We start from the raw sequence: 25,358 nt of genomic DNA on the forward strand, positions 1-25,358 counted from the left end.
AAGGCTCCTCTACTGTATGATTCTATTTGTATGAAGTGTCCAGAGTAGGTAAGTGTGTAGAGACAGGAAGTAGATTGGCGGTTGCCAGAGGCTGGGAGGAGGGAGTCGAGGTATGGGGCTTCCTTTTGGGGTGATGAAAATACTTTGGAACTAGACAGAGGTAGTGGTTGTACAATACTGTGAGTGTATTAAATTGTCTACTTTATGTGAATTTCATCTCAATAAAAATAATTGAAAACAAGCACACACAAAGGGGATATAGATTTCATCCTGGGGGATCTGGGGAAATTCTACTGGACATCTTTCCTGTCACCCTGAGTTGTCTTATGAAGCTGCCTGTGCAGATGTGTGGGTGTCTACCAGAGCTGTCACTCTATGCAAGGCCAGGGGACAAAGCTGACAGGATGGTCCATGCAGAGCAGATGGAGCTGTGTCCTCCCTGGAGTGTCATGGGACCTCTGGCCAAAAGAGAGGGGGATGGCAGAGGCTCTAGGCCAGCCTCCTTCATCCATGTCTTTTAAAAAAATCTTTCTTTTAAGTTTCACTTATTTATTTATTTTTGAGAGAGAGAGAGAGAGAGAGAGAGAGAGAGAGAGTGAGAGTGTCGGGAAGGGGCAGAGAGAGAGAGGGGGACAGAAGATCTAAAGCGGGCCCTGTATGGACAGCAGAGAGCCTGATGTGGGGCTCAAATTCATGAACTGTGAGATTATGACCTGAACTGAAGGCAGATTTTTAACTGACTGAGCCACCCAGGAACCCCTTCATCCGTGTCTTTTGATTACATGATGTGATTTCTTTTCCGCCCTGTAGCTGCCAATCAAAGGACTGACCACTGATTATTGGGAGGTGGTGGGTAGAGAGAGGGTTTGCTCCTCTGGATTGCCATCACTGCCATCCTGCCTGTCTCCCCACACAGTGGCCATTGCCAGCACTCTCAAGCTACAGTGGTGAGGGAGCAGGGGGAAGACCCTAGGTGATGACAGTAGAGACCCAAAGTCATTATTTTAATGGAGTCTTGGCTGTGCTTCCACATCTCCTTATCAATGTCATTAGAATTAATTTGATTGCACATTCTCCCTCTTCTCTCTCTCTCTCTCCTTTGTCATCACAATGACTTTCCTCGCAGATATGTTACCCTAGGGCATGACAAGTTTGCTCCTGTTGGGACCTTTGAGGCCATGATGGCAGCATACGAGAGCTCTTGCTCACTCAGAGCTGCAGAGGCCTCTTCCTTCTGGACACCAGCGTCTCTTGCTCTTGGGGCCCTGGGGTTGGAGAGGATCACAAAAGGCTTCTAGCCTTCTGTTTGGTTGTATCTCCCTACAGAACTAAGAAATCCAGTGTCCTATTCCCATCAGCCACAACACAATTTAGGGGCAATAGCTCAAAGAATTTTGTTCTGCTCCTCAATGCAGAGTTCTTAAACCATGTGGAATTCTCCATCCTGATAGTGGACTCCCCGCCCACCCAGTCCAGGCTTTGTAGACCAGAGGCTGGCGAGGCAGGTTGATAAGGGCCACGGGGTAACCTGCATACCATAGAGGGGTAGAAGTGGGTGTCAGGGTGTTGGAAACCTCAGACACCCTACCAGTGGCCTTGCTTCAGACGGAAGGATCTGTAGGTGAGGGTACGTGTCGTGAGGACAACATGAGGCTTGTTGTCATGCCTCTGTACTAACAGTATTGGCTACTGGGTGAGCCCCCAGTGGTCCTTTGTCACTGTCTCCTCAGAGCTGGCCTCACTGAGGCTACAAGGTAGAAGGGGAGCTTTCTGGATTCTGGATTCCTACTTCTCCCCACAAACAGACTTCCTTGGGCAGCCTGAGAAGCCTGCCATGTGTAGTCCTTCTGGAAAGACCCCATGGGAAGATCTTCGGTGTGTTTGCTAACCACCAGTTTGGATTTCAGTAGGGTCAGAAATAACAGAGTATGTGGCAGGTGCCAGTGACACTCACATTTAGTGCCGATGGCCCCCCATTTTAGCACTTTGGCTTCTGCCCTGTGGGAACTTGCCTGGCCTGATGGTCTGTGCAAAATTGATTGATTCTGAAGTCTGTGTGTTGGACATTGAGTGACTATACCCTTCTGTTTTCTGCATCTGGAAAATGCTTTAGAGAGGGCACCTGATCCGCATTTCTAGAGGGCTTGGGGTCATGCTTAGTAGAGATGAAGGGTGAGAATTAGACTATGTGGCAGTGTGGTGGCAATGTGGGGGGTGACCTCGGGCAAGTCGTGTTCCTTTATGGACTATATTAGTTGGCTTGGGCTGCTATAATAAAGTTCCACAAACTGGGTGGCTTAGCGCAGTAGAAACTTCTTGTTTCACGACTGGAGACTAGAAGTCTGAAATCAAGGTATTGGCAGGGCCATTCGCCCTCTAAACCTGTAGGAGAGGATCCTTCCTTGCTTCACCCAGATCCTGGTAGCTCCAGATGTTCCTTGGCTGTAACAACATAGCTCCAATCTTCGCATGGCGTTTTCCTGTGTCTCTTCCACCCTTCCCTCTGTGCATGTCTGTCTCTGTGTCCACATTTCTCCTTCTCATAAGGACACCTGTTCTATGGATGAGGACCCACATTCAAGCCCTCATTTTAACTTGATTGCCTCTGTAAAGACTCAATTTGCAAATAACGTCACCTTCTGAGGCACCAGGGGGTGAGAACTTCTGCAAATCTCTGCTGAGGGGAACAAATGAACCCCTAACGTGAGCCTTGGTTCCCTTGCCTGCACAGTGGAAGTGGGACCAGAGTCCCTCCACCATGGACCTCCTATGATCCTGTTCCACTTGCTGGAAACCTCCCCCTTTTCTTCCCCCTCCCTTTCCTTTTTTTTTTTTTTTTTAATTTTTAAGTTCATTTATTATTGAGACAGAACAGAAGCTGGGAAGAGGCAGAGAGAGAGGGAGACACAGAATCCAAAGCAGGCTCCAGGCTCTGAGCTGTCAGCACAGAGCCCGACGCGGGGCTCGAACCCACCCACCAGCTGTGAGATCATGACCTGAGCCGAAGTCGGATGCTTAACTGACTGAGCCACCCAGGTGCCCCTGTTCCTTCTTTTCTATTAGCACTGTAAATGATGGAAAATCTAAGTTCCCAAGCAGAGGAAAAGAAAGGTTTTGTATCAGCAGTTGTCAAATTCTGAGACCCCCAGTGGGGAAGCACACAAGGGAAAGTGGCGACGTTCTGCATTCTGATCCCACTGCCAGAGATTCTGACCCAGTGGGATTGGCTCGGGTTCGATCTGAGTTTTCTAGATTGCATTTTTATAGGATCCCCAGGACTCTGATGCTGGTGGTCCTCAGACCACAGTTTAAATTCTGTTTTTCACAATGTATACATATATCAAAGTATCGAGTCAGATGCTTTAAATATATACAATCTGAATGTGTTGATTATACCTCAGTAAAGATGGGGGAAGAAAAGAAACGCCACTTTGCCTCTTGGTCCAGCCTCAGGTACTGTCCCCACCTAAGAGATGCACATAGACTTTGGGAGAGTGGGGGCGGGGGGGGGAAGAGCAAGGTGAAGGTAGCCCTCGGCACCTTGGACCCACTGCCCAGGTCTTAGTTGCAGTGACACCCAGAGAAACCCATGGCAGGGGAGGCTCTGCACTATACATGCTCCCCAGGTCTTCTCACAGGTCCTGGGGAGACAATTATGGCTGCGTGAAGGAGGCAGGGGCTGTAGGGACAGGCAGGCAGCTCCCATCACCTCAAAGCCTGTGACAAACACCTTTCATTTTCGCTGAGAGGAGTCAGTCACGTTTTGTGGTCCCAGATATCTTTCCTTAATTGGTGAGACGGGCCTGATTTATTTGTTAATTAACAGATGGAGGCACATGCAATAATGTGGTTTGCTTTATTTATACTTGACAGTGGTGGGTTTCTGGAGAAGCGCCTGGAGATTTGGGAACTGCCTGGACTGGGGGGAGGGCTGGGTTAACGGGCATGAGGGAAGATGAGTCATCTTGGACGGGGACCCTAGTGGCAACTTCCCTTTCCCCAGGTTGTGTCCTGCACTCCTCTCCTGACCAGGAAACCAGTGTCGGTGCCCCCACGGGGTTGGCAAATTTGTTTGGTCTGGTGAAAACCAAAGGTATTACTTATTAAAAGGCTCAGTTTTTCCTCCTCTCCTTTGTTATTTCTTTATTCCCTCCTTCCACGGATGCTGAAAGTCTGGGCACTGTGACAGGAACTGGGGAGCCAGCAGCGAATGCCATAGATCCCACCCTGGCCTTCAGAGAGTAGTGGCTGTCTTCTATGCAGTGAGGTAGCCCTAAGAAGGCAGCTTTGTTTAGCCTGTTCCTGCATGCTCAGTGGAGGAAACCAGATTATTTCTGCAGGGTGTTTTGTAGCAACTTGACTCCAGGGCAGACCCAACCATGCTGGCCGCTTGACAGATGCCTCCTCTGTATCAGCAGACCTTGTTGGGGAGAGTGAGCGAATCATTCCCAGTACAATCCCAGAATGATTGGGAGGCTTTCCCTCAAGGAGCTCGCATGGGGCAGGAGTCTGGGCTTGCCTGTGCCACATGGTGATTGCAGGCTTCTAACCTGGGATACGGTCAATCCTGGATGTGCCTCACCTCCCGGGCCCATGCCTTTTAATTCCAAAGGTGGGGACCATGCTTCCAAGGTGTCCTTTCTGTCTGATCCACAGCTCAAACTCTCCTTAAAAGATGCTGGCGAGGGGCGCCTGGGTGGCTCAGTCAGTTAAGCATCCAACTTCAGCTCAGGTCATGATCTCACAGCTCGTGAGGTCGAGCCCTATGTGCTGACAGCTCAGAGCCCAGAGCCTGCTTTGGATTTTGTGTCTCCCTCTCTCTCTCTCCGCTCCTCCCTCCCTCATGTTCTGTCTCTCTCTCAAAAATAAATAAACATTAAAAAAATTAAAAAAAAAAAGATCCTGGCAAGTGGAAGGCCTTGTCTGGGCTGAGTATAAGAAGTTAGCCACACCTCTACAGACTTTGTAATTCACGGTATTTTGAAGTTTTCTTATGACGTTGTGCGCGAGCACATTTAATCTCCATAACAAGCCTGTGAGATGGGTGCTACCATTGTCTCCATTTTATGGATGAGAAAACTGGGGTGTGAAGAGGTAAAGGTCTCCTAGCTGGCGAAGGGCAGAGTGAGGCTTCAGTTCTGGAGCTGGTGCTCTTGACCACCTCCACTGCCTTCCTCCCGAGATAAAGTAAGCCTTGTCCATGGCCGGTGCACCTTTGCACCCTTACCTAATCTCCCTTCTCTTTTTCTCCCTATCTGCACATGCTCACGCCTAAATGAGTAGCAAGACACAGTCTGGACCTGTACGGATACACTGTGGTGGGGATCCAGATTGACCCCGCACAGGGCTGGTTGTCCTTTACACTCTCCCTCGCTAGTTGCCCTTCTCTGTGGATTGAGGGCCGTGTTAACAACACTCCACATGGGCCAAAAGAACACTGGCCTCCAGAAAGAAAGCAGTTGTAGGCAGGTAGCCTTATGGCTGTGAGCTTAGGCTCTGAAGCCATCCTTGATGTGTTCATAGTCCTGCTGTGCCATGTGCCGGCCATGGGACCTCCAGCAAGTTACGTCAGCTCTCCAGGCCTCAGGTTCTCCCTGGTTAGATAGAGATAGGGGTAATCCCCGTCCCAGACAGTTAATTGTGGAGATTAAGGTGGGTAATGCATGCAAAGTGCCTGGCGCAGATGCAGGCAGAATAACGATGAACAAGCAGTGGTAAGGGTGATGATGATGAAGAAGAAGAGGGGGAGGAGGAGGAGGAAGAGGAGAAGGAAGAGGAGGAAGAGGAAGAGGAGGGGGAGAGGGAGGAGGAGGAGGAGAAGGGGGAGAAGGAGGAGAGTGAGGAGGAGGAGGAGGAAAAGAAGGAGGAGGAAGAAGGGGGGAGGAGGAGGAGGAAAAGAAGCAGGAGGAGGAGGAGGGAGAGGAGGAGGGAGGAAGAAGGAGGAGGAAATGGGAGAAGAAGTGGAGGAGGAGGAGGAAGAGGAAGGGGAGGAGGAGGAAGAAGAGGAAGTAGAGGAGGGGGAGGAGGAAGAAGAGGAGAAGGAGGAGGAGGAGGGAGAGGAGGCGGAGGAGGAAGGAGAAGAGGGGGAGGAGGAGGAAGAAGAGGAGGAAAAGGAGGAGGAGGAAGGAGAAGAGGTGGAGGAGGAAGAGGAGGAGGAAGAAGAGGGGGAGGAGGAGGAAGAAGAGGAGGAGAAGGAGGAGGAGGAAGGAGAGGAGGGGGAGGAGGAGGAAGAAGAGGAGAAGGAGGAGGAGGAAGGAGAGGAGGGGGAGGAGGAAGAAGAGGAGGAAGGAGAGGAGGGAGAGGAGGAGGAAGAAGAGGGGGAGGAGGAAGAGAAGGAGGAGGAAGGAGAGGAGGGGGAGGAGGAGGAGGAAGGAGAGGAGGGGGAGGAGGAGGAGGAAGGAGAGGAGGGGGAGGAGGAAGGAGAGGAGAGGGAGGAGGAAGGAGAGGAGGGGGAGGAGGAGGAAGAGGAGGGGGAGGAGGAGGAAGAGGAGGAAAAGAGGTCAGGCCTGTTTTGAGGAGCCCTGGGAATGTCCCTCTGGGGACAATATGCTCATCTCTCTGGCCCAGAAGAGGCTTCCTGACAGCCACGGGGCGAGCATCCCTTAGCGGATGTGCAAGGCTAGGAGCAGTTTCCGTATTCCCCCCGTGGGGGTCACCGCGTGTGCGCACGCACGCCCACCCGCCTCCGCTCTGGGGAGCACCTTGACGGTGAGTCAGGCAGAGCTGCCAGCTTCCGGCTCTGTCAATTCAAGGCTGCAGAGCCCTTTGCCGCCGTCTCTGGAAACAGATGGTGTAAGCAGTTAGAAAGCCAAACAGCTTTGCTAAGACCCCCAAGTAGGGAACTGTGTTTGCCGAGATTGTAACAGCTACCACTGGGCCCAGGCTAGGGGGGAGGCCCTCCACCCAATAGTCAAAGTGACCCCCTCAAAGGGCAAATCAGACCATGTCCCTTTGATGCTCAAAAAGGGTCCCGTATCACTAAATGTAAGAAAAGAAAAATGCCAAAGCCATACTGTGTCCCATAAGGTCCTATGGGATCTGACCCCGCCTTGGACTTCATCTCTTGTTACTCTTCCCCTCTCTCCTTCCCGCTCCAGCCACACCGGATGTCTCTGTACCGCGAACATGCCAGGCACACTCCCGCCTCAGGGCCTTGACGTTGGCTGTTTCCTGTGCCTGGAATGCTCTGCCCTAGATGTCCCCGTGGCTCCATCCCTCACTCGTTTGAGTCATTGCTCAAGTGTTCCCATCTCTGTGAGGACCGCCCTGACCATTTGAGGTTAAATTGCAAACCTTTTCCCACCACCTTACTCTCTCTACGTTCCCCATAAAAACACCTTCTAATATACCAGATAATTGTCTAATATATTGTGTTTTGCCTGCGGAATATAAACTCTATGAAGGCAGAGATTTTTATCTGTTTTGCTTAATAGTCCCCGTTCTTACACCAGTGCCTGGCACATGGTAGGAGCTCAAGAAACATGTGTGGATGGATAAGTGCTTTATGTGTATTCTCTTAAGACTTACAACAAACTTACAAGATAGGTACTATCGTTATCCTTATGTTACAGTTAAAGACACTGATGCCCAGAGAGATTAAGCAGGTTTTTCAAGGCCGCGCAACTAAATGATGGCAGAGCCGATTTTGGAAACTAGTATCAATTTAGAGCCGACACTCTGGTCAATTAAGCTATGCCACTTCATCCAGCCATCTTGCCATCATGTATCCATACATTCCCTCCCTCCCTCTCTCTCATCGTCTCTCAGGCAAAATCCACTCTGTGGACCAGGCACCATGATGGTCTTATGGATCCAGAGGAAAAAAAATGACACATAACTAAATGATCATTGCCTTCAAGGGGTGCACAGTACAGCAAGACAGACCTCCAAGGGGCCACGTTCAACTTTGTAGGAAAGGAAGCTGGTTCCAAGCGTGACTAAGCTGGAAAATTTGGGATGGTTTTCTTTGTGATCCGGCTTCTAGTAATAGTAATCTGTTTTCATGTTGGCTGTATACCATGATAGCCACAGACTCTGCAAAAAATTTCTATATTGGAAGGCAGAAGTCTTATGCAAATATTTTATTTGGTGTCTGACACTGTGTTGGTCCCCTGAAAGCTCTTGGTAGAAATGACAGGAGGTGGGGATGCTCAGAGCAGATTATCATTCTATTGCTGCTTTATTTAAAGATCGCCCTGGCTGAAAATCACAAGGGAGGAAAATAATCAAATTGTTCTTCTATTTATGCGCAATCCCAAAGGCTGAAGGTTAGGTTTTTTTTAAAAGTCTTGATCAGTGAAGTGTCCATATAAGAGGATAATTGAACCTAGTTTCTTGGTAAGAGATGGAAGTTTTGTGAAATTCTTTCCTACTAGTGAATTGTCAACACAATTCCATTTGCTATTATTACTTGCGGGAATAATAGTTAACTTATGTGGGACGTTGACACTGTCCCAGGCGTGTGCTAAGGACTGATGTTATTTAATGACTACGACCCCCACCGCCATAGGTAATGATATTAGTTCTTTACACAGAAGGAAGCAGACCTGGAGAGGTCTGTAAGGTAAGGTGTTCAATGTAGCCCAGTGCCAGGGATATAGTGGGTGTTCAAACAATGTCAGTGGTCCCCTTCTGGGCCACTCTCCTTAATAGTCCACTCTGGTTGTAGAAACCTTGAACGTGCCTACACGCACCTGGAGCCCGTTAGTATTTGTCATCTGTACCACCTCTGGGGTTAATGAGTTTTATAAGCTGACAGCCAGCTATGCCAGGTAGCTGTCCTCCCTTTCGGTTGTTCTAAACTACCTATTTCCGGCTTCAAGTGGTGCCTCTGTAGATGCCGTGATTCGGGAGCTGATGAGCACATTCATGCTCATCTTTGATAGTCTTTAATCTTGCAGCTATTTATTGTGCACCTGCTATGTGCCAGGCCCTGTGTTGCTCTCTGTGGGGACACAGAAGAAATCTTCCCTGACCTTAAGGGGGCTCTTACTCAAAAGACTGATGACTGAACTCTATAATATAGTTGTGAGGAGATGGAGTTTGGAGCCAAATGAGCAGTGGCTACGTTTGAACGCACAGGTTGGTCACTGCACAACTCCAGGTCGTGTCATCTGCATCGGAGGCAATTATGCTCTGTGGAGATGTGCAGTGCACGACCTGCACAACTATGCGTGGTGACCTTGTAGCAGCTGGGGGTAGTGGGGGAAGTGGGGATGGAAGGTGGCATAAGCAACTTACTAATTTTCTTTCAAGTTCTATTTCCTTATCTATAATATGGTAATCCCACTACCTTCCTCACAGAGTCGCCTTGAGGATTAAAGGAGATCATGCATGCTGAGTGAAGATTATAGTGTCTGGCACACAGGGGCTGCTGAGTAAATAGGAACCTCTATCATCTTGTCTTTGCAGAGTCAAGAGTGTGCTTTGCTGTGGAGTGAGCTCTAAATGGGTCTGATCTTATCTGGGAAGGCTCAGGCCTAAAGTCTTACCTGAGAACATGCACGTGCCTTATTGAGTCCTTGGCACTAATCAATAGAAATAGTGTTCTCAACTGCTGCTGGAAGGTTAGAAACCTCATCTGAGGTCCTGGTGATGAAGTGGCTTCATGGAATCCTCCCCATCTCTTTCCTGCAAAGCTTAGACAAAATAATAATAAAAATTACTACTATCGTTGTTATCTAATAAATGCCTGACATTTTTGGTTGCCAGAATCTTTGAACACCCTCCTTAGATTTAGGTACTTCACATAAATTTTGACAATTCTTCCTAGGGTAGAGGCCGCGAGACTTGCACTGTCCGCTTTCCTTCTGGGTGAGGCCCGGCTCATGGCTGAGTTTGAGCCAATCAGTCTCGTCCATGGACACACGCTTTGAGAGCCGATGGCTGGTGGGGGCAGGTGGCCTGGCACAGGGGGATTGGTTTACAGGCTCATGTGTTGTTTGTTTGTCTGAGGATGGCTTCTGGCATCAGATAGAGGCAAAGGGAAGGGGTGGTTTCCCAGGAGACCACCCACAGTGAGGTTAGGCGTCTGTCCTGACCTCATGGCTTTGGACACTTTCAACCTCACTGAAGCCTCCTCACCTTTGGCTCTGCCCTCCATTGGGCTCTGCACACCTCCTCTTCTGCCTGAATTTCCTCTTCCTCCCCAGCCTCACTACTGCCCTCTGGGACTCACAGGCAGCCATCAGCAATCCTGCTTTTCTCAGTCTCTTTGAAATTCCCTGCTTCTACCCCAAGGACACCATTTTCTGGAGAGCTGGGCCTGAAGGTGACCTGGGACCCTTCCTTGCTTCACACTGCTGCTTTCATGCTATTGTCAACCCCCTCTCTAAGAACCCCCAGAGTGGGGACTCATGTTCTCCGGAGTTGTGGTTACCTTATGACTCTTGGTGGCCTGCTCTAATTTCTTCTGGATTTTAGCTCCTGGCTCACCGTCACTCCCCAATACCACCTCTCTGAAAAATCTTAGTGGGTTCAATATATATGAGCCTTCTAGTACCTTGGTCTTTTGACCTCCTCATCCAGTGTTCTTGTTGTCCACCCTATGCTAGCCGCCTTCTCCCTTGGCCTTACCCTACACCTTGTCAATGCCAGTCATGGCCACGCCTCCAAGATATGCATGTTGAGGAGCCCCCATTTTTATTCCCTGACCCCCACTATTCTAGCATACAAGCTCTAGCACTCTGACTCTAACAATCCTTCCCCTATTGGAACATACAATCCCTTGATCCAAACACCCTTTGGGATTCCTGCCCTTCTCAGGCCCTTCCTTTCATCCCTATCCAGCTTAAATTCCAGACTCCATCTTTACAGTCCCTCTTTGACTTACTGCTCAGGTCCTTTGCTCCTTCTCTTTTTGCATTTGAGGAGCAAACTCCCAGCTCTGATGAAGTCCAACTCTCTGCTGATTTTCAGCTTATGTGTGGGCAGCTGAACATGGCGGGAGAAGAAACCTATCCTCATGTGACTGATGTTACTCCCTAGTCACCAACCAGACCTCAGGTGGCCCTGCCTGCTGCCAACAACCTCACTGTATCTTCCCACCTCTCGGTCTTCCACTGTCCCCCATGGCTGTTCATCCTTTCCCCCTCCTCGATCTCAACTGACTTTAGCTTCTACGTCGCCACCACCATTTTGACCCACCCACGCACCTGCCCATAAACCTGCCTCTCTCCTGTTTGGGGTGTATCCCCCATGCTCCTGGTCAAGTGTATACTTTCTCCCACCCCCACCAGATTTCCAGGGACGTTACCCTGCAGTTCTTCCTGTTGTCTTCTGTCTTATCAATACCTGCCTCTCTGCAGCATCACTTCTGTCAGCATGGGAAGTACTGTTACCTCTCCTCCTACCTTGAAAAAACTTCTGTCTTGACCCCATGTCTCCCCTTAGCAAACCCCTCAAAGAGTTGTCTATGCCTATGCCTCCAATTTCTCTCCTCCAGTTTTCTCTTCAACCCATTCCAATTAGGCTTCACTACACCTCTGAAACTGCCCTTGTCAAGGTCACAAATGAGCTTCGAGTGGCTATATCCAATGGTCACTTCTTTGTATTCATCAAATTTGGCTCGTTGCCGACATTTGACAGAGCTGTTGACTTTTCCTTCCCCAAATATTTCCTTCATTTGCCTTTCAGGACATCACCTCTCCTGATTCTCTTCTACTTGTCAACTGCCTTTTACGTCCCTGTCCTCTCACTGGTGGAGTGTCCCAGAACTCAGTCCTCGCACCCCTTCTCTATCTGCCCTATGCAATCACAACCAGTGCCCTAGCTGCAAGTTCCTAGCAGGGAAGATGACTCTCGAATGTATGTGTCCAGTTCAGCCCTCACCCTTGAACTCCAGACTCCTACCTAGCTGCTTATTCCACATCTCCGCTTGGCCTGCTGGCCCTGCCCTCCAAACCTGCCATAACAAAGTATGGCAAACTGAGTGGCTTGAGTAGCAGAAAGTTCTTGTCTGGCAGTCCTGGAGGCTGGAAGTCTGAATCAATGTGCTGTCAGGGCCCCGGTCCCTCTGAGGAATTAGGGAAGGATCTGGTCCATGTCTCTGTCCTAGGTGTTAGCAGTTCCTTGGCTTATTGGCAGTGTGGCTCCAACCTTCATGCCAACTCCAACCTGTGTTTGTGAATCCGTGTCCAAATTTTCCATTTTTATAAGGATGCCAGTCTTATTAGAACCTAGTCTAATGACCTTATCTGAACTTGACTGCCTCTGCAAAGACCCTATTTCCAAATAAGTCCATATTCTTAGGTATTAAGGGTTGGGGCTTGAACACATTTCTTGTGAGGGACACAATGCAAACTATAACACCTGCACCTCCTGCTGTACCCCATTTTGCTAAGAGGCAACTCCATTCTTCCATCTTCTCAGGTGGGAAATCTTGGAGTCATTGGTGACTTCTTGCTTTCTTACATACTGACCATCAGCATGTCTGGTTGGTTCTACCTTCAAATATATTCAGAATCCAAATGCATCTCATCACCTCCACTGCTACCTCCTGGTTCAAGCCACTATCTTTTGTCACGTAGGTTAGTGGCACCAGCCTCCTAACTGGACTCCCTGCTTCTGTCCCTGCCCTCCTGTGATAGCCACACTGACCCTTTAAAAATGTTAGATTATCTCACTGCTCTGCTCAAACCCTCCCACACACCCGTGCATTCCCTAGCACGTAGAATCAGAGCATGCAGAGCTTTACATGGCCCATCACCTCCGGACTCATCTCTTACTCTTCCTCCTCCCTCCCTCTGCCCTCAACTCTGGCCTCCTTACTCCTTCAGCCTCAGAGTCTTTGCACTTGCTGTTTCCACTGCTTGGAATGCTCTTTCTCTGATAACTGCCTGTTTTGCTCCCCACATTCCCTTTGACCTTTGTCCAATGACACCTGTTATGTGACGTCTTCCTGACCAACCTAAAATTGCAGCCCTCCTACCGTCACTCCTCAGACCCCCTCTCCAACTTTATTTTCTCTGTAGTAGTAAGCCACACCTATTATGTATTTTACTTGTGTTTTGTCAGTTTTCCCCACTTGAATGCCTCCTCGGAGACAGGGATATTTATCTGTTTTGATCACTGCCGTATTCCTGGACCTAGAGCAAGGCTGGCGCATAGTAGGTGGTCAGGAAATATTTGTGCAAGGAATTAACTAATTGAATTCACAATAATTATAATAATGGTGAAGTGATGGTGATTTGCAGCTTTCAAAGGATGGTCACCACTTAATTCATCTTCCATGATGAGGTAAATCTTATTATCCTCATGGTGCAGATGAGGAAACTGAGGCTTGCCGTGATCATGTGACAGGTCCCAGGTTGTGCTACTGGCAACAAAGCAAGAACTTGACCTTGGAACCAGACTATCCAGGTTCAAATGTTCGATCTGACTCTTTAGGTGCATCCTTAAGCATTCATCTCTTGAAGCCTCAATTTCTTTTTAAATAAAATGGGAGTAATAATTCTCATTCCGTAGAGGTATTGAGAAAATTCATTGAGCTAATTCTAGGGAAGTGACTGGTACATAGTAAGCACTTGATAAATGTTAGTTTTTATTGTTGTTATTTGCTCCCCCCATTTGTTACTGTTATTGTACCTCCTGATGAAGCAAAGAATAAAAATTGTGGGTAAGGGATTCTCTTTCAGCGCTTATTTATTTATTTATTTATTTAAATATTTATTAATTATTGAGAGAGTGAGTGAGCAGGGGAGGGGCAGAGAGAGAGGGAGAGAGACAGAGAATCCCAAGTAGGCTCCATGCTGTCAGTGCAGAGCCTGACTCAGGGCTCGAACTCAAAACCATGAGATTATGACCTGAGCCGAAATCAAGAGTCGGACGCTTAACCAACTGAGCCACCCAGGCACCCCTCTTTCAGCACCTTTATGTTCTTTTGGCATCAGCTCAGGACCCAGCTCCCACATTCTCCTGAGGCCTGGAAATTAAGAATTTACAAAAAAAAAAAAAAAAAAGAAGAAGCAGGTCCCGTCTAGCCTCTGCCTCAACAACTGCATGTTAGTGTGAGTGTTAGCGTTAGTGTGTATGCAGGTGAGTGTGTTGCTTGTGCCTGTGTGTCTTTATTTTCCATTTACCTAGAAAATTGATAGATTTCCAATTTAGAGCAAGGGGGGACTGGGAGGGAGAAGGAAAATGGAGCTGCCCATCAAAATTAGCAGGGAAGTGGGGAAAGGTCATTTGATCACAGCCTGGCTGCGCTCTGAATTAACCTGCATAACTGAGACTTGTTGAGCGCGCAGCTCTTTAAGGCGCATATTAACACCAGGAGGGAGGCAAGGAGATGCCCGGAGAGAAGGTCAATTTGTGCTTGCTCAGATCAGCAGGGCCCCTGCACACACACTTGGCTGCAGAAGACAGCTCTGGGCCGCTGGGGTGAGGAGCAGGGGAGGAAAGCCTGGCATCGGGAGGAGGTCCTGGTGCCTCTCCCAGGGCTGTCTCTGGAATCTGGCTGGGCCTGGGAGAGCCCTGGCACGGGGAGCTGGGAGGGGCTTCCCCCGGTGCAGGAGCAGCAGCAGAAGGAATTAGGGAAGTGAGCCTGCCATCCCGTTGTGGCAATTGCAGATTCATTAATCGTCCGCAGGGAGAAGAATGGAGGCATTTATATGATAAAGATGCTGGGAAATTAGAGGGAGAGCAGTGCTGTTTACTGTTTTTATTTTATTTTTATTATCATTAAATTGCTTCAAGTCACCTGTAATTTTCCTAGGCTGTCACAATTACAAATCTTTGAGGATTACACAAGTCACGCATGTTCAGAAAGGTATAATTTAAACTTTCAGAGGTCTGAGGGCCTCAGCTCTTTTTCATTACCTCCCTGGCAGTTGGCCCTGGTGGGTTGAATTAGGTAACCCTTCCCCTCCCCTATCACAGGGCAGGTTCCAGCCCCTAAGCTTTGTGACTCTACCTCCAACTTGGGGGCATGGTAGCCCAAGAGCCAGCTGTGCCCTGGAGAGAAGAAGCATATCCTGGGGCCAGGGACCTATATGCATATTCCCACTTTGCTCCAGAATGGCTGTTTGCCTGTGGGTAAGTCACTTTCCCTCCCTGTGTCTCCATTTCCACATATGTAACATGAGGATATTTATGTGTAACTTGCAAGATTATGGTTTGGCTTACATGAGACTATGGTTCCTTTGTTTTGACACCAATTCTCTGACACCAACTGAGTTTCCTGCAATTCAACTTAATTTTGGTACTACCCAGAATTAGGGTCAGATCCCAACGTGAAGGCCAAGGTCCCCAACAAGACTGCCCTAACCTCAGATATCAGCCACAAATGGGGTCCCTGTCCTACCTGCACTCCTGTCTGATGTGGCTACAAATCCAGGGGTTCCCACCACCTCCCTTTGGGTTTGATGATTTGTTTGAACTCTCTGGAAACGCTATACTTATAATTACAGTTTTATTATAAAGGCTACGCCTCAGAAATAGCCCAATGGCCTCAGGGTGGGGAGCGGCACAGACTTTCCATTCTCTCTCCTTGTGCAATCAGGTCAGATCACCCTTAGCACGTCAATGTGCTCACCAACAGGAAGGTCCACTGAGCTTCAGTATCTGGAGGTTTGAGGAGTTTCATTATGTAGACATGGTTGATGAAATCAATGGCCATATGATGGAATTCAATCTCCAATCCCTCTGCCCTCCACAGAGGTTGTGGGGTGGGACTGAAAGTCCAGTTCTTGGCCATTCTGGCTTGGCCAGCCCTTCCCTTGGAACTATTTAAGGGCCTGCTGTTAGCACAAACTCAGGTACGAATAGAAGGAGCTTGTTATGAATAACGACAGACGCTCCTATCTGGGAAATTCCAAGGGTTTTTGAAGCTCTGTGCCAGGAACTAGGGACAGAGATCAAACATTTTGTTTTGCTGTATCTCCAGTTGTCAAGTTATAGTTTTATTCAGAATCACCCCAGAGCATATTAAAAGTTCAGCTTCCAGGGTCCTGGCTCTCCAGGTGATGGATAACAATAGGTCTGGGCAGAGACCTACAAATTTGCATTTCTCACATGCTCCCAGGTAATGTTGACGCTGGTGGTCTATGGATCATACTTGGAGGAAAGCTGATATAATATAATGTACAGTAATATGCATGAAATTGCTCTGAAAGCTGTAACATTCACCCCACACATTAGGCATTATCATGAGGACGGTCTCCTCCTCTGAACAGATCTGATTGTTGGATGTGTTAAATACAATTGTAATTAAATATCAGAGCCGAAGGAATCGCCTTAGGGTGTCTAGTTCCCTGGAGCTCCTGGAAGGTGTTTCAGGGATTGGGAAGAGTTGGAAGGTGAGATCAGAAACAGGAGTGCACCAGGCCTCAGGGGATTAGAGCTGGACTGTTTGCAATGCTCCCTTAGTGATTCCCTTCCCCAGCTCTTCCCTCCCCGTTTATGCCAGTGATAGTGAGCCCCACATACTGCCTCCCCCAAACTCCTAGGCTGAACGTAAAGTGCTGCCTGGGTCCTCTACACATCTGGGTCCTCAGCCAAGACCCCAAAACTTCCACAAACTTTCTAATTCAGCCTCTCCCACTGTGGTCTCCCAAAGAACCACCTGCAGAATGATGCTGAGCTGGTAATCTTCGGGAGTTGGGCCAAAGAATTAGCATTTTTAGTAAGTTCCCAAGGACCCTGAACCCTTCCCCTTAGCAGATGGCCTTGCCTCTACCTTGCTGGGGAGCCTAATGCAGGCTCAGAAGGGTCGTCTTTCTCATTGGCAGGTAGTAGGCCCTCCGTGGATGTTTATGAATGAAAGAGAATATCCATGAATAGATTCGCCTTTCCTTCTCCCCAACTTAAAGTTCTTTTGTGTCTTCCTTTGTCTTCCCACTCCCCACCATGTATCCTGACCAAGGGTCTCTGGAGGCCTTCTCGCCTCATGCAGGACCTTCCTCCCCCCTTGCTCTATCTCGTGTGTCTTCGGTGTCTTTCTTTCCACAGCTCCTTCTACGTTCCCAGCTTGCCCCAACCCTCCTTTCAAGGTAACCTCCTGGTCCTTCTTTCTCCATGTCTCTTGCCAACTTTTGCTACTCTTCACTTGGATTCATGGCATCTCCACTTCTCACTTCCTCCCACCCTCCCTCTCCCTCACTTCTGCATCCAGTCTGTGGCTCAGTCCTCTCTTTTACCTCTGATCTTTGTCTTAGAGCCATTTTTATCTTTCCTTCTTCGCATGACTGCCTATGCCAGACCTTCATTTGCTCAAGTTGTGTCCACTAAAATAGCTTCTACTCTAATGTCTGCCCTCCAAATTATGCTGGACACTTGGCCCAGTTGTTCATTTTAAGTCTTAGCTCTTTTCCTACCATTACCTTATTCGAAATGTTTTTCTGACTCCACACTGTCAGCAGAATGAGATCTGCAATTTTTAGCCTCCACAAATTGACCCCTACTTACTTTTCCAGATTTACCTTCACTCTCCTAAGCTTTCAGTGTTCCCAAAATTCTAGATCCCTATGCTCTTGGAGCTGAACACTTGGGGCATTCTCTTGCTTCCTCATCCTTATCTTTGCTCTTATCTCAACATTACTGCTTCCCCTCAAACTGTCCAACACCTTCAACTACAAAGACACCTCTTCCAGGAAGCCTTCCATCATCCCCAGACTTAAGGGCACCCTTGGAATCTCCATGGCCCACCTCTGGTCTCTTCTCTGCTTTGCTTTGCGGTTATCTATATGCATGTCTTAACTTCTGAGATTATCAGCTCCTTGAAGGCGGGTAATGATGTCAGTAAAAGAATGTTCAATGACAGGATCTGCTATAATTGACTGAGCACCTACTATGAGTAAGAGGTCCTTCACGTACAATGACTTTAAAACTTATCACCATACTCTGATTTGCTTATCACCTCTATTTTAGAGATATGAGAACAGAGGCTTAGAGAGGTAAAGACCAAAAAGGTGACAAGTGGCTGGGATGAGGTTCAAACCCAGACTAAGTCTAAACCCATTTTCTCTCTATTCTACAATCCAGCTCCCAAGACAAAGAAGAAAGCCCACCTTATTGAGCAACTACTATGTGCTCATGCTGGCAGGAGTCCAAAACTGAACAGGCCAATCCCATGAAAGAAAATACATGAAAGTGACTAGCACAGTGTCTGGCACACAATAGGTGCTCAGTATAAATCTCACTGAGTAATGGATCGACTCAGGGTCTACTTCTGCACCAGTGTTTGCTTCCAGAGTAGTGGCTGTGTGTGACCCCAGGGAGCTGTGGAAGGAAGCCTCAGCTAAATGCAGTTCTGATGTCCTTGAGCAAATCTCTCAGCCTCTCCAACCCCATTTCCTCACAGTGAAATGAAAAAACCAGATGATGTTTTTTTCTAAGGTCTTTCTGATTTTAAGAGGGGGGGGGGGGTCAATGAGTGGTAAACAGCAAAGCGAATAAAACTGGGAGGGGTTTTTTTCTTCCCTCCTTCTTTCCTTCCCCTTCCTTCCTTCCTTCCTTCCTCCCTCCCTTCCTTTCCTTTCCTTTCCTTTCCTTTCCTTTCCTTTCCTTTCCTCTTTCCTTTTTCTTTTCTCTCTTTTCTTTTCTTTTCTTTTCTTTTCTTTTCTTTTCTTTTCTTTTCTCTTTCTTGCCCCATGGCAATTGTTCATTATAAAGGCAAACACTGCTCCTTAACAGTAGGAGAACAGGCACCAGGACCACCAAACTTTTTGGATTTGCAGTGCAGGGGATCAGCTACCAGCAAGGTCAGGTTGTGCTGGATGAGGATGTCTTTGAGCTCCTTCTTGGAAGCCTCATCCATGTATTTCTGATAATAGGCCACCGGGGCTTTGGAGAGGGACTAGCAGATTGCCTAAATCTGGGCCACATGACCACTACACGGACTTGGACGTCCACCCAGGCAAATCGCTCCTTATCCGGAAGCAGAACAGGTTGCCGTAGCTTGTGCTACAGTGTGTGTGGCTCGATCGTCTCCAGGGGCCACCCATTCACCTTGATGAGACTGTTCCCCCTTTGCTGTGCACCACGGTCATGGCCGTCTTCTTGCGTCCAAAGACCTGCATGGACCACGGAGGAGCCTTGTACAGCATGGCTGTGAACGTTGATTATTTTCATACTTTAGATCCTTCCCTCAGCAAGGGCATTTCTCTGGTTTTTAGGAAGACAAGATAATTCCCTTCTTGGAGGCTGGGATTCTGAGGCCAAAGTCCCCAGCTCTCCCAGGCTGGCAGGGAATGCAGGGTCAGAGGACAAACAGCTACTCCTTCCCAATGCATGGAGGTGCGCTACTTGGGGCACCGAATTCTGTGGGATCTGGCCATGGTTGGTAGAGAGTTAATTAATGTCTGCAGGGCGAGTTAGCAGAAATAACAACTGCTTTGATTAAGGGAGAGAGAGGGCTATGAGCTTTGATTTCAGCAAAATGGACAAAGCTGGGATAGCAAATCATCCATTGTGTTTTCTTTGCTGGGCCCACTGTCCTGGCTTTCGTCTGTCCTGACTGCTGACCCCTCTGGCGTCCCCTAGGAAATGAGTCCCCCTGCCCTGTTGTGCATTACGAGGACCCTGGGTTTTGTTGTTGTTGCAGATGAGAGGATCAGTACTGCCGTGGGCTCTGTGAGTGTGGATTTGGAGAGGGACCCAAGATGCCTGGGGAGAGGCAACGACGGCAGAGCTGATGAAGCTGGCTGCAGTCAGGAGAGAGACACACGACATACCGCGGGCACTTAGTGTGGCTCACCCTCCAGAGGTAAGTGTGTTCCCTGCTTGTTCTCATTTACTCTGCTCACCTATTCTAGGAGGAAGGGTGAATGCAGGAGGATGGAAAATATTGAGAAAAGAAGAAGAAAGAGGGAACTACAAACGGTGGGTTTGAGAGGGGAAAGGTTTGAGTCCAGTGGTCCTCAGACTTGTGGAGACTGGCCACTGGAGGCCTCTGATGCTAACATGTATTGAGCCCTACTAAGTGGGAGGCGTGGTGCTAAGGAGCACTGAATGTGCCAGTTGGCGGGAACGTCCTGGTAATTGCACATGGCGGGAGGTTTTCTCATAGGAAGCGACTGAAGCCCGGAGAGGATAAATTCTTTACCCAAGTCACACTGCTGGTGAGAACTGCCACACTTTGAACACAGTTCTGTCCCGCACCTAACTTTCAGGCTGGTTCCACACACCAGCACTGCCTCTCTCTTTGTAGAACGTCGCCAAATGCTGATACGTCCAACCTTGGTATAAAGCACACTTCTAACCCCCAAGGGCAGGGGAGGAGGACGGGGAAAGGGTGGGTGAAGGAGTAGGAGATAGGGTACTTGCTGAGTACTTCAAAGCGCCTGCCACTTGGGTAGTCCCTCTGCGTGTATTTAATTTCATTTAGTGTTTATAAAACCCGGGTGGGAAAGGCATAATTGCCCACATTTTGCAGATGAGTGTACTGAGGCCCAGAAATGGCAATTGATTTGCTGAAGGTCACAGAGTTAGTACGTGGTAGACCAAGGATTCCGATCCAGATGGGCCCAACTTCAAAGCCCGGGCTAATTAAAAATATAATTTTGTACTAAATCAAGTAGCATCGCATACAAGATTCTATTAAAGGCAAGCTGTAGCAGAGGCCAACATTTAAAAATAAATTTGTAGTTGAAAAATTTATAATTAAGGCAATCATCAATTAACTTATTTTTCTGGGAATAGAGAAAGGTTTGCGGTTACTGAATCATAGCTGCCGAGGAATCTGGAGCCTCATCTAAGAACCGTGGAGTGTGTTCAGTAAAGCAGGAGTTAGAGAGGGAAGCTCAGGGAAGCTGACCCAGGCTGCATGCCCAGAAAGGGGCCTTGTTCAAGAGCTTTCTGGGCATGAGAGCAGGCGGGAAGCACAGCCAGGGTAGCCGCTGCCTGGGAGAGTAGTTTTGGCTTCAGTCTAGGCTGTACATAGTATCTGCCAGAAAGAATCATATGATCTCAGAAAACAGGGACTGGGAACAAACTAATTTGATCATTTGTCTTCCCTGCTCAATAACCTTCAACGGCTCCCCATTGTGTCCCAAATAAACCCACAAGCCTTACCTTGACATTCAAAACTCAGCATAATCTCGTCCCAATTTACATTCCCAAATCTATCTCCCACTTATCACCCCACATAAACCTCATGCTCAAGTTAAACTGGCCCACTTTTCATTCCATTAACCCAGTTCGGAGTCTTTCTCCTTTTCCCGCTTTTCCCTCCAAATCTACCTAGTACAGTCCTGCTCGTTCTTCAACTGCCTCTCCCGGGAGACTCCTACAGGATGTCTCCTCTAATTGCCCACCAAGAAGCAAATGCTCCCTTTCTTATTTATACTGTACATGTGGCACTGATCACATGATGCCTTGAATTGAGATTATTTATGTACGTGTCTCATCTTTCCTACCAGGCCCAACCTCCTTGTGGGCAGAGGCAATATTTCACAACTGGGAGGGTATGAATAAGCCAGTAATTCGTGAGCTAAAAGGTTCACGTCTTATCTATGACATCATTGTAGCTAAGTAACGGTCAACACTTAAATTTTAACCATTTAAAAGGACTTAAAGATGCTTAAAAGGGTGCTAGAGACTTTTGAAATGTTTTGAGAACTAGATTTCTTGGGGAGCTTACACATGATAAATATTCATTCATTAATTCAACTTTCTCAGTGTGGAATAATGTTTTTTTTCTTTTGAAAACCTTGTTTGAGAGTTTGAGGGTATAAGTCCCCCACTGAGATTGGATCAATTAGGAACCACAGATGCCATAGGTCCTTAGTGCTGTTAGGACTGCTGGGGTATGTGTCTGCATGTGCACACATGTCCTGTTTGCTGAGTCCCTTCGATTGCCAGTCAACGGACGAAGGTCTTGATGTGCATGGTTCCATTTACAGCTGTAGAGAGTGGCTTTCTGAGCAAGATTCATGGCTTGCCAGGCATCCGTCTCCCCCTGTGGTTAGGTCAAGCCATGGGAGACAAATTGAAGGATGCTGCTATTAAAAATACTTGGTAACAGGCCAAGTAATTTCCCCTGCTTTCAACTTCCACACTGCACTCTCTTCATGACTGGGAGGGATGGACATTCCTAACCAAGGAAAACCTCTTGTGAGTCTGCACGTCAGCAGCCCTGGCACCCACCTTGTCTCTAGTACAATTGTAAGTTTGCAAAATTAAGTCAACAATGTCCCAACTTGGATCAGTCACAGTCAGTGGAAAGACAACCACACGGACTGGCCAAAAGCCAAGTGTGGCTCAGCTTTGTCATTCTCTGCACATTCTCTGCACATTCTCTGCACATTGTCATTCTCTGGACTTACCTGAATGGGGAAAAAAAAAACAAAACAAAAACAAAAAACAAAACCCTATCATTCTTTTTGGCTCTCTTCCTTTTTGGAAAGTTGGAGAATGATCTCATTTGAAGTAGAAACCAAGATGACTTTTGCTCTGCTTGCTGCATCCAGAGGCAGATTACGCAGTGGTCAGGAACACGGGGCTTTCGACATCAGCGCAAAGCTCAGCAGCCCCTTTAGGTTTCCGGGTTTTGTCTTGTGGGGACGTGGTGGTGGAGGGTGGTCAAATGTCATGACCTTGCTGTGCCTTTGCTTCCTCATCTGTACAGCAAGACTAATCCTTGTACTTCTTGGTTGTTGAGAGAATTTGATGAGCCTAGCATAGCATCGGACAAGGAAGTGTACTCAGTGAGGGTCACTTTTGGGAATCAGAACTGCCAGCGGTGATGTGGCAGGCCCAGCTCACCTGCTGTAACCACCTTACCCCAAAGATATTAGCTTCCTTTCTTTGCTTCTTTTCCCCAAAGAATCCCTCAATCCAAACTCAAACCTAAACGTGACATTTTCAGTTCTATGCCATTTCTTTCCAGCGAGGTGCTGTGCTGAGACTCTGGTGAAAAGGTAGTAGAGACACCATTCTTGCCTTGAGGGGACGTGTAGTCTGGTTGGACTAAAAGAAAGATCTCTGGGGCAACTTGTTGGTTCAGTCAGTAGAACTTGTGGCCCTTGATGTCAGGGTTGTGAGCTCAAGCCCCACACTGGGTGTGGAGATTACTTGTAAAAAGATAAAATCTAAACAAGTGAACAAAAATAATAAAAGAAAGGTGCTCCACTTCTATAAAACACCCCCAGGTGTGAACGCTGTTGAGAACGAGAAGCAAACCCAACGACCAGGTTATTGGCACTAAACCATGTCACTGTCCTGCCTTATTTTAATTACAGTTTCCCTTCTCTGCTGTCACCAAATTAAAAACTTCTTGACATGGTCGTCTAGCAACATTGTTATATTGTCACTCTGCAAATTATGTGGAAAGAACAAATTGTTTTCAGGGAAAGTTTCAAGCAAATTTATGAGCTTATGGACAAATTGCCCATTATTGCTTTCAAAAAAAAAAAATTTAAACACTGTCAACGGACTAATTTTCAACCTTTAAAAAAAAAAAAAAAGCAAACAAAAAACAACCAGAACACCATCTCATGTGTTTCTGGAGCTTTAAGATTTATAAGTCTTGTTCCTGTGCCTTTTCTCTCTAAATGCTATGACCGTGCTGATGGTGCTGAGAGACACCGTCTCAGGTAGCAATGGAGACAGAGGCTCTGAAAGGTCTGGGCTCTTGCCCGTGTTCACGTGCTGAGGAACTGGGAAGGTTTTGGAACCCAGGACCCCTGACTTTAAATCCAGTGTTCTTTTTGCTACATTACTCTGTAGTCAACTAGTTATGCATCATTTCACTAATGTTTAATTAGCTGAAGGGGGAAACAGATAACCTTGAAATTAATTCAAGTTAGTGCTAAATGTTGCTAACTTTTTATTAGTTGAATGTTTCCATTAACTTTTCCGGTGGCTGCTTCTTTGTACCCCCTCACAGCAGTGAACAAAATTGAGTAAGTGCTCAATAAGTATTTATTGGGTGAACAAAATAGTTTGGCTGGCCGGGTTTGGCTGCAGGGTGGGGTTAGAAAGTTGAATCACTGAAGACAAAGTTGAGCATTGAATTCACTGTTTCATTTGGCAAGTATTTATTATGTCTCTGTTCTAGGTACCGCGCTCCATGGAGTACAGCATTGCCCGCGTGTGGCCCTTGGCGAGTTATTTAGCCTGTCTGAGCCTCAGTTGCCCTAGCTTTAAAAACTGTGGGATAATCATAATACCTAACTCGTGGGATTGCTATTAGGATCGAGTAAGATAATGTATCTAAAGAGCTTGGTAGAGAGGCTAACACTGGCTGGTAGGCACTCAGTAAATGGTGAGGATAGTCATTGTCAATCTCTGTGCCGTATACTTTATTGGCCCATACCCCACGGTTCCAGAGGCTCAGTGATGTACTTGGCTGCACAGAATATGTCACAAGTGATTTGTTTCAGAGTAGAGCAGGAGAACAGAGGCTGTGGAAGCAGAACTGGCTTCTCGTGGACCCCACAGGAGAAAGGGCCTTCTCCCTTAATGTTAGATGACAATGAGGGAGAGGACCCCGAGTAGCTTGGGTGTTTGTCACATGCTACATGCCACCTGGGGCCTCCACTGAGCATCCTTTGGGAATTCCGGGCCCTGGGCCCCTTGACCAACTGGATCAGATGTGTGCAGGGATGCAGAGATTGGGCTTGTAATACATGTACCATGGGGGGTTTATGCTACAGAAAAACAAAGCTGGCAAAGCAGGGCACAGAGAGTTGGACCTTCTTCTGCAATCCTATATCCCCTCTCTTCGGTGGAAGGAGAGAGTCCTCCTGCCTGGGACCCTGAAGTGCTCCTGCCTCAGCCCTCCTCTTGAATAGGACTCCCATGAAGTGGGGGAAATGGTCAGAGTGCTACCAGGCAGAGAATGGGTGAGTGTAGGCCCAGAGACCCTCCATTTTGACTCATCCCAGCCCGGCCTGCTGCCTGGGCCTAAAGCACTGCATTGAGTTGCTCTAATGAATGGAGCTGCTGGCCAGCTCATTTACAGTCTGACATTCTTGCTGACCCTGCCAGCAGCCGCCTCCTACCCTAAGTGGGAGGAAGCCACTTAGGAAGACAGCAAAGCAACCTGCCACCAATTCATCAGCAATTGGCTTCCATTAGGGATAGGACAGCCCGTAAGGTGGGAGAAGGGCAGGCTGGGAGGGAGTAAAGGGAGCAAAGACAGCTCTATTTGTTTAATCTCATCAGGTTTCCAGATCCCAAAGGGATTCGAGGGGGAGCCTTGGTAGACAGGGCAATGGCTGATTGTCTCTTTCAAGGTGGCAGCTGGGTTCAAAGGTGTCTTTACTTCTCTCTCTCATTAAAGAAAATAAAATGCCAATTGGCTGATTGTATCAATCTGCAAGAGTATGTGAGGTTTATAGTAAATTGTCTGGGCTGCCCCCCCATCCCCGACTGTTTATCTGTCCCCATTTCTGTCTGATCTGTGGTGTCTATTCCCAGGT

General features: G+C 47.8%; 1 long non-coding RNA gene and 1 pseudogene across 1 annotated transcript in view; one reads left to right on the top strand and one right to left on the bottom strand.

The window, feature by feature from the left end:
- Positions 1-22,197, top strand: part of LOC144613033 (uncharacterized) — a 217,361-nt gene extending 195,164 nt beyond the window's left edge. Inside the window, exon 3 of the long non-coding RNA XR_013550342.2 lies at positions 19,538-22,197. This is a non-coding gene — a long non-coding RNA (uncharacterized LOC144613033). The remainder of the gene's footprint in view (positions 1-19,537) is intronic.
- LOC132662253 (small ribosomal subunit protein uS9 pseudogene) lies at positions 18,685-19,040 on the bottom strand (annotated as a pseudogene).
- Positions 22,198-25,358: the final 3,161 nt, after the last annotated feature.

This window comes from Panthera onca, chromosome D1, assembly GCF_046562875.1.
Source record: "Panthera onca isolate mPanOnc1 chromosome D1, mPanOnc1 haplotype 2, whole genome shotgun sequence".
NCBI lineage: Eukaryota > Metazoa > Chordata > Mammalia > Carnivora > Felidae > Panthera > Panthera onca.